The 8,182-nt window shown below is 40.1% G+C and overlaps 1 pseudogene; it reads left to right on the top strand.

The window, feature by feature from the left end:
- The first annotated feature begins 7,345 nt into the window (after positions 1-7,345).
- On the top strand, positions 7,346-7,458 carry LOC116906476 (annotated as a pseudogene).
- The last annotated feature ends 724 nt before the right edge of the window (positions 7,459-8,182 follow it).

An 8,182-nucleotide genomic window follows, 5' to 3' on the forward strand; every position in this document is an offset into this window, starting at 1 on the left:
TTGCATTTCCCTGATGACTAAAGATGTTGAACATTTCTTTAGGTGTTTCTCAGCCATTCGGCATTCCTCAGCTGTGAATTCTTTGTTTAGCTCTGAACCCCATTTTTAATAGGGTTATTTGTCTCCCCTCGGTCTAACTTTTGAGTTCTTTGTATATTTTGGATATAAGGCCTCTATCTGTTGTAGGATTGGTAAAGATCTTTTCCCAATCTGTTGGTTGCCCGTTTTGTCCTGACCACAGTGTCCTTTGCCTTACAGAAGCTTTGCAGTTTTATGAGATCCCATTTTTGTAGATTCTTGATCTTAGAGCATAAGCCATTGGTGTTTTGTTCAGGAAATTTTTCCAGTGCCCATGTGTTCCAGATGCTTCCCTAGTTTTTCTTCTATTAGTTTGAGTGTGTCTGGTTTGATGTGGAGGTCCTTGATCCACTTGGACTTAAGCTTTGTACAGGGTGATAAGCATGGATCGATCTGCATTCTTCTACATGTTGACCTCCAGTTGAACCAGCACCATTTGCTGAAAATGCTATCTTTTTTTCCATTGGATGGATTTGGCTCCTTTGTCAAAATCAAGTGACCATAGGGTGTGTGGGTTCATTTCTGGGTCTTCAATTCTGTTCCATTGGTCTATCTGTCTGTCTCTGTGTACCAATACCATGCAGTTTTTATCACTATTGCTCTGTAATACTGCTTGAGTTCAGGGATAGTGATTCCCCTGAAGTCCTTTTATTGTTGAGGATAGTTTTAGCTATCCTGGGTTTTTTGTTATTCCAGATGAATTTGCAAATTGTTCTGTCTAACTCTTTGAAGAATTGGATTGGTATTTTGATGGGGATTGCATTGAATCTGTAGATCGCTTTTGGTAAAATGGCCATTTTTACTATATTAATCCTGCCAATCCATGAGCATGGGAGATCTTTCCACCTTCTGAGGTCTTCTTCAATTTCTTTCTTCAGTGTCTTGAAGTTCTTATTGTACAGATCTTTTACTTGCTTGGTTAAAGTCATACCGAGGTACTTTATATTATTTGGGTCTATTATGAAGGCGTCGTTTCCCTAATTTCTTTCTAAACTTTTTCTCTTTTTGTGTAGAGGAAGGCTACTGATTTATTTGAGTTAATTTTATACCCAGCCACTTTGCTGAAGGTGTTTATCAGCTTTTAGTAGTTCTCTGGTGGAACTTTTTTTTTTTTGGGATCCTTAAATATACTATCATATCATCTGCAAATAGTGATATTTTGACTTCTTCTTTTCCGATCTGTATCCCTTGACCTCCTTTTTGTTGTCTGATTGCTCTGGCTAGAACTTCAAGAACTATATTGAATAAGTAGGGAGAGAGTGAGCAGCCTTGTCTAGTCCCTGATTTTAGTGGGATTGCTTCAAGTTTCTCTCCATTTAGTTTAATGTTAGCCACTGGTTTGCTGTATATGGCTTTTACTATGTTTAGGTATGGGCCTTGAATTCCTATTCTTTCCAGGACTTTTATCATGAAGGTGTGTTGAATTTTGTCAAATGCTTTCTCAGCATCTAATGAAATGATCATGTGGTTTTGTTCTTTCAGTTTGTTTATATAATGGATCACGTTGATGGTTTTCCGTATATTAAACCATCCCTGCATGCCTGGGATGAAGCCTACTTGATCATGGTGGATGATTGTTTTGATGTGCTCTTGGATTCGGTTTGCCAGAATTTTGTTGAGTATTTTTGCGTCGATGTTCATAAGGGAAATTGGTCTGAAGTTCTCTTTCTTTGTTGGGTCTTTGTGTGGTTTAGGTATAAGAGTAATTGTGGCTTCATAGAAGGAGTTCGGTAGTGCTCCATCTGTTTCAATTTTGTGGAATAGTTTGGATAATATTGGTATAGGAGGTCTTCTATGAAGGTCTGATAGAATTCTGCACTAAACCCGTCTGGACCTGGGCTCTTTTTGGTTGGGAGACCTTTAATGACTGCTTCTATTTCCTTAGGAGTTATGGGGTTGTTTAACTGGTTTATCTGTTCCTGATTTAACTTCGGTACCTGGTATCTGTCTAGGAAATTGTCCATTTCCTGTAGATTTTCAAGTTTTGTTGAATATAGGCTTTTATAGTAAGATCTGATGATTTTTTGAATTTCCTCTGGATCTGTAGTTATGTCTCCCTTTTCATTTCTGATTTTGTTAATTTGGACACACTCTCTGTGTCCTCTCGTTAGTCTGGCTAGGGGTTTATCTATCTTGTTGATTTATTCAAAGAACCAACTTTTGGTTCTGTTGATTCTTTCTATGGTCCTTTTTGTTTCTACTTGGTTGATTTCAGCTCTGAGTTTGATTATTTCCTGCCTTCTACTCCTCCTGGGTGTATTTGCTTCTTTTTGTTCTAGAGCTTTTAGGTGTGCTGTCAAGCTGCTGACATATGCTCTTTCCTGTTTCTTTCTTCAGGCACTCAGCGCTATGAGTTTTCCTCTTAGCACAGCTTTCATTGTGTCCCATAAGTTTGGGTATGTTGTACCTTCATTTTCACTAAATTCTAAAAAGTTTTTAATTTCTTTCTTTATTTCTTCCTTGACCAGGTTATCATTGAGTAGAGCATTGTTCAATTTCCACGTATATGTGGGCATTCTTCCCTTATTGTTATTGAAGACCAGCTTTAGGCCGTGGTGGTCCGATAGCACGCATGGGATTATTTCTATCTTTCTGTACCTGTTAAGGCCCGTTTTTTGACCAATTATATGGTCAATTTTGGAGAAAGTACCATGAGGAGCTGAGAAGAAGGTATATCCTTTTGCTTTAGGGTAGAACGTTCTATAAATATCCGTTAAGTCCATTTGGCTCATGACTTCTCTTAGTCTGTCTACGTCTCTGTTTAATTTCTGTTTCCATGATCTGTCCATTGATGAGAGTGGGGTGTTGAAATCTCCTACTATTATTGTGTGAGGTGCAATGTGTGTTTTGAGCTTTAGTAAGGTTTCTTTTACATATGTAGGTGCCCTTGTATTTGGGGCATAGATATTTAGGATTGAGAGTTCATCTTGGTGGATTTTTCCTTTGATGAATATAAAAGTGTCCTTCCTATCTTTTTGATGACTTTTAGTTGAAAATTGATTTTATTTGATATTAGAATGGCTACTCCAGCTTGCTTCTTCTGACCATTTGCTTGGAAAGTTGTTTCCCAGCCTTTCACTCTGAGGTAGTGTCTGTCTTTGTCTCTGAGGTGTGTTTCCTGTAGGCAGCAGAATGCAGGGTCCTCGTTGCATATCCAGTTTGTTAATCTATGTCTTTTTATTGGGGAGTTGAGGCCATTGATGTTGAGAGATATTAAGGAATAGTGATTATTGCTTCCTGTTATATTCATATTTGGATGTGAGGTTATGTTTGTGTGCTTTTCTTCTCTTTGTTTTGTTGCCAAGACGATTAGTTTCTTGCCTCTTCTAGGGTATAGCTTGCCTCCTTATGTTGGGCTTTACCATTTATTATCCTTTGTAGTGCTGGATTTGTAGAAAGATATTGTGTAAATTTGGTTTTGTCATGGAATATCTTGGTTTCTCCATCTATGTTAATTGAGAGTTTTGCAGGATACAGTAGTCTGGGCTGGCATTTGTGTTCTCTTAGGGTCTGTATGACATCAGTCCAGGATCTTCTGGCCTTCATAGTTTCTGGCGAGAAGTCTGGTGTGATTCTGATAGGTCTGCCTTTATATGTTACTTGACCTTTTCCCTTACTGCTTTTTTAATATTCTTTCTTTTATTTTGTGCGTTTGGTGTTTTGACTATTATGTGACGGGGGTGTTTCTTTTCTGGTCAATCTATTTGGAGTTCTGTAGGCTTCTTGTATGCCTATGGGTATCTCTTTTTTAGGTTAGGGAAGTTTTTTCTTCTATGATTTTGTTGAAGATATTTACTGGTCCTTTGAGCTGGGAGTCTTCTCTCTTCTATACCTATTATCCTTAGGTTTGATCTTCTCATTGAGTCCTGGATTTCCTGTATGTTTTGGACCAGTAGCTTTTCCCTTTACATTATCTTTGACAGTTGAGTCAATGATTTCTATGGAATCTTCTGCTCCTGAGATTCTCTCTTCCATCTCTTGTATTCTGTTGGTGAAGCTTGTATCTACAGCTCCTTGTCTCTTCTTTTTGTCTTCTCTCTCCAAGCTTGTTTCAATGTGTTCTTTATTGATTGCTTCTATTTCCATTTTTAATTCCTTCAACTGTTTGATTGTGTTTTCATGGAATTCTTTCAGGGATTTTTGTGTCTCCTCTCTATGGGCTTCTACTTGTTTATTTATGTTTTCCTGGAATTCTTTCTGGCATTTTTGCGATTCCTCTCTGTAGGCTTCTACTTGTTTATTTATGTTTTCCTGTGTTTCTCTAAGGGAGTTCTTCATGTCTTTCTTGAAGTCCTCCAACATCATGATCAAATATGATTTTGAAACTAGATCTTGCTTTTCTGGTGTGTTTGGATATTCCGTGTTCGTTTTGATGGGAGAATTGGGCTCTGATGGTGCCATATAGTCTTGGTTTCTGTTGCTTGGGTTCCTGCGCTTGCCTCTCGCCATCAGATTATCTCTAGTGTTATTTTGTTCTGCTATTTCTGACAGTGGCTAGACTGTCCTATAAGCCTGTGTGTCAGGAGTGCTGTAGACCTGTTTTACTGTTTTCTTTCAGCCAGTTATGGGGACAGAGTGTTCTGCTTTCGTGCGTGTAGTTTTTCCCCTCTACAGGTCTTCAGCTGTTCCTGTGGGCCTGTGTCTTGAGTTCACCAGGCAGGTCACTTGCATCAGAAAAGTTGGTCTTACCTGTGGTCCCGAGGCTCGAGTTCGCTCGCGGGGTGCTGCCCACGGGCTCTCCTTGGTGGCAGCAACCAGGAAGATCTCGCGCCCCTTCCGGAGCCTCCGTGCACCAGGGTTCCCAGATGGCCTCTGGTGTTTTCCTCTGGCGTCCGAGATGTGTGTGCAGAGAGCAGTCTCTTCTGGTTTCCCAGGCGTGTCTGCCTCTCTGAAGGTTTAGCTCTCCCTCCCACGGGATTTGGGTGCAGAGAACTGTTTATCCAGTCTGTTTCCTTCAGGTTCCGGCGGTGTCTCAGGCAGGGGTCCTGCCGCTCCTGGGCCCTCTCCCACGGGAGCCCAGAGGCCTTATACAGATTCCTCTTGGGCCAGGGATGTGGGCAGGGGTGGGCAGTGTTGGTGGTCTCTTCCGCTCTGCAGTTGGGCAGATGTCTTGAAGACTCTTAAGAGACCACAGATACCAGCCCAGACTACTATCCCCAACCAAACTTGCAATCAGCATAGGTGGAGAAAACAAGATATTTCATGACAAAACCAAATTTAAACAATATCTATCCATAAATCCAGCCCTATGGAAGATACTAGAAGGAAAACTCCAACCCAAAGCAGTTACTACACCCAAGAAAATACAAGAAATAAATAACTTTTCATTTATTTGCTACCATTGCAAATGGTTGCAGTGGTGCAAATGGTGCAAAGGAATTTACACCAGTAAAACCAAAAGAAGGGACACACACACACACACACACACACCATTATCACCATCAATATCAAAATAACAGGAATGAACAGTTATTGGTCTTTAACATCTCTCAACATCAATTGATTCAGTTCCCCCCAATAAAAAAAAAGATGCCAATTATCAAAATGGTTACAAAAACTGGATGCATCATTCGGCTGCATACAAAAAATACACCTCAACATCAAAGATAGACATTACCTCAGAGTAAAGGTCTGAAGAAAAGAGTTTCCAAGCAAGTAGACCCAAGAAGCAAGGTAGAATAACCCATTCTAATATCTAATAAAATAGACTCCAGCCAAAATTATATAAAAGAGATAGAGAAGGACACTTCAGATACATCAAAGGAAAAATCTTGCAAGATGACATCTTAATTCCGAATATCTATTCCCCAAATGTAAGGGCTCTCACATTTGTGAAAAAAATTACTAAAATTTAAATCACACATTGAACATAACACATCAATAGTGAAACCTCATTTTCACCAGTGGACAGATCATCCAAACAAACCAAACAGAAAAATAATAGAACTAACAGATACTATAACTCAAATGGACCTAACAGATAACTACAGAACATTTCACTCAAACAGAAAAGAATATATCTTGTTCTCAGCAACTCACAGAATCTTCTCCAAAACTGACCACATATTCAGTCACAAAGCAAGCCTCAACAGATACAAAAATTGAAATAAGCCCCTGTATCCTATCAGATCACTAGGGATTAAAGCTGGACTTCAACAACAACAGAAACAACAGAAAGCCTACAAACTCATGGAAACAGAACAATTCTCTACTCAATCACCACCGGGTCAAGGAAGAAATAAAGAGAGAAATAAAGAAATAAAGACTTCCTAGAATTCAATGAAAATTAATACACAGCATACCCAAACTTGTGGGAAACAATGAGAGCAGTGCTAGGAGGAAAGTTCATAGCACTACGTGCTTTCATAAAGAAATTGAGATCTCATACTAATAACTTAACAACGCACCTGAAAGCTCTAGAACAACAACAACAACAACAACAACAACAACAACAACAACAACAATCCAAAGTAGTAGATGGCTAGAAATAATCAAACTCAGGGCAGAAGTCTATAAGATAGAAACAAAGAGAACAACAAAAAGAACCAAGGAAACAAAGAGTTGGTTCTTTGAGAAAATCAACAAGATAGACAAACCCTTAGTCAAACTAACTAAAAAGCTGGAGAGAATATCCAAATTAACAGAATCAGAAATGGAAAGGGGGACATAACAACAGACACCAAAGAAATCAAAAGAATCATTAGGTCTTACTTAAAGACTTGAACTCGGCAAATGGAAATCGAAATGGATGATTTTTCTTGATAGATAACACTTATCAGAGTTAAATCAAAGATCAGGCAATAATCTAAATAGATTTGCAATCCCTAAAGAAATAGAAGCAGTTTTTAAAAGTCTCCTAACAAAAAAGAGTCCAGGGCTGGAAGGTTTCAGTTCAGAATTCTACCAGACCTTCAAAGAAGAACTAATTCTGATATTCTACAAATTATTCCACAAAATAAAAACTGAAGGAACCCTGCCAAATTTATCTTGAGTCCACAGTCACCCTGATACCTAAACCACACAAAGATTCAACCAAGGAAGAGAATTTCAAACCAATTTCACTTATGAATTTTGATACAAAAATACTCAATAAAATGCTAGCAAACCTTATGCAAGAACACATCAAAAAGATCATGCAACATGATCAAGTAGGCTTCATCCCAGAGATGCAGGGATGGTTTAACACATGAAAATCCATCAGTGTAATCCAACATGTAAAAAAAATATGCAAGAAAAAAATGACACGATCATCTCGATAGGTATTGAAAAGGCCCTTCACAAAATCCAACACTCCTTTACAATGTGCATGAGTAGGTGGCCGAGAGGAGAGAGTCTATGTCTAGGCTCAGTAAACATCTGAATGATTAGTAGCCTAACATTTCCTGATAAAAAGCAAGCCTGAGATGGCTAACAATCCAGCACCCTGCAGGCCTGGAGGTCTCCCAGGGCAGGGAGTGGACCAAATACTAGGAGAAGCCTGCCTGGGCTGCTGGACCTTAGAGGAGACTAAGCCTGAATCAGAGAACCCCAGACACTCAGAGACCTCTGGTGCCACTAAGAGGAGCAAATAAGTGGTAGAGAAATGGAAGAGATAGAGAACAGAGGATGTGTGCACAATGAAGGGAGGCAAAGCTGGAGACTCAAGGATAGTGAGGAACAGCCTGTTCTGAGTAGCTGATGACCCTATCTGGGACCAAGCTGAGGTCCTGGTCTGTACTGCACCCTCATCCACCCATATCTGGGTCCATGGCCCCCTTAGCAACAGGGGTCTGTTACCACCAAAGGCCAGGCTGATATCCCTGGTCTATGCTGTTGCCTGAGGACATGTTGATGTCTGAGGGTTGTGTATAACTGTCCCTACAGCTCACCTGGGCATCATGGGAAAGCTAGCCCTGGGGGTGTCCCTAGCCAGCTACAATACCCAGGAAGGGGCAGGGAAGAGGATAAAGCAGGGGAGCTGGGCCTGCCACTCCGTTCCCTTGTGGTGATGAGACCCTTCTTCCCTCCCTCATCCCTTGTCATCTATTGCAGACAGGAGAGCTGGCCCTGAGGTCATGAGAGTGGGAAAACTGGCCATGTCCCTCATCAGTTGCAACACTTGGGA

Source organism: Rattus rattus, chromosome 7 (assembly GCF_011064425.1).
Source record: "Rattus rattus isolate New Zealand chromosome 7, Rrattus_CSIRO_v1, whole genome shotgun sequence".
Classification (NCBI taxonomy): Eukaryota; Metazoa; Chordata; class Mammalia; order Rodentia; family Muridae; genus Rattus; species Rattus rattus.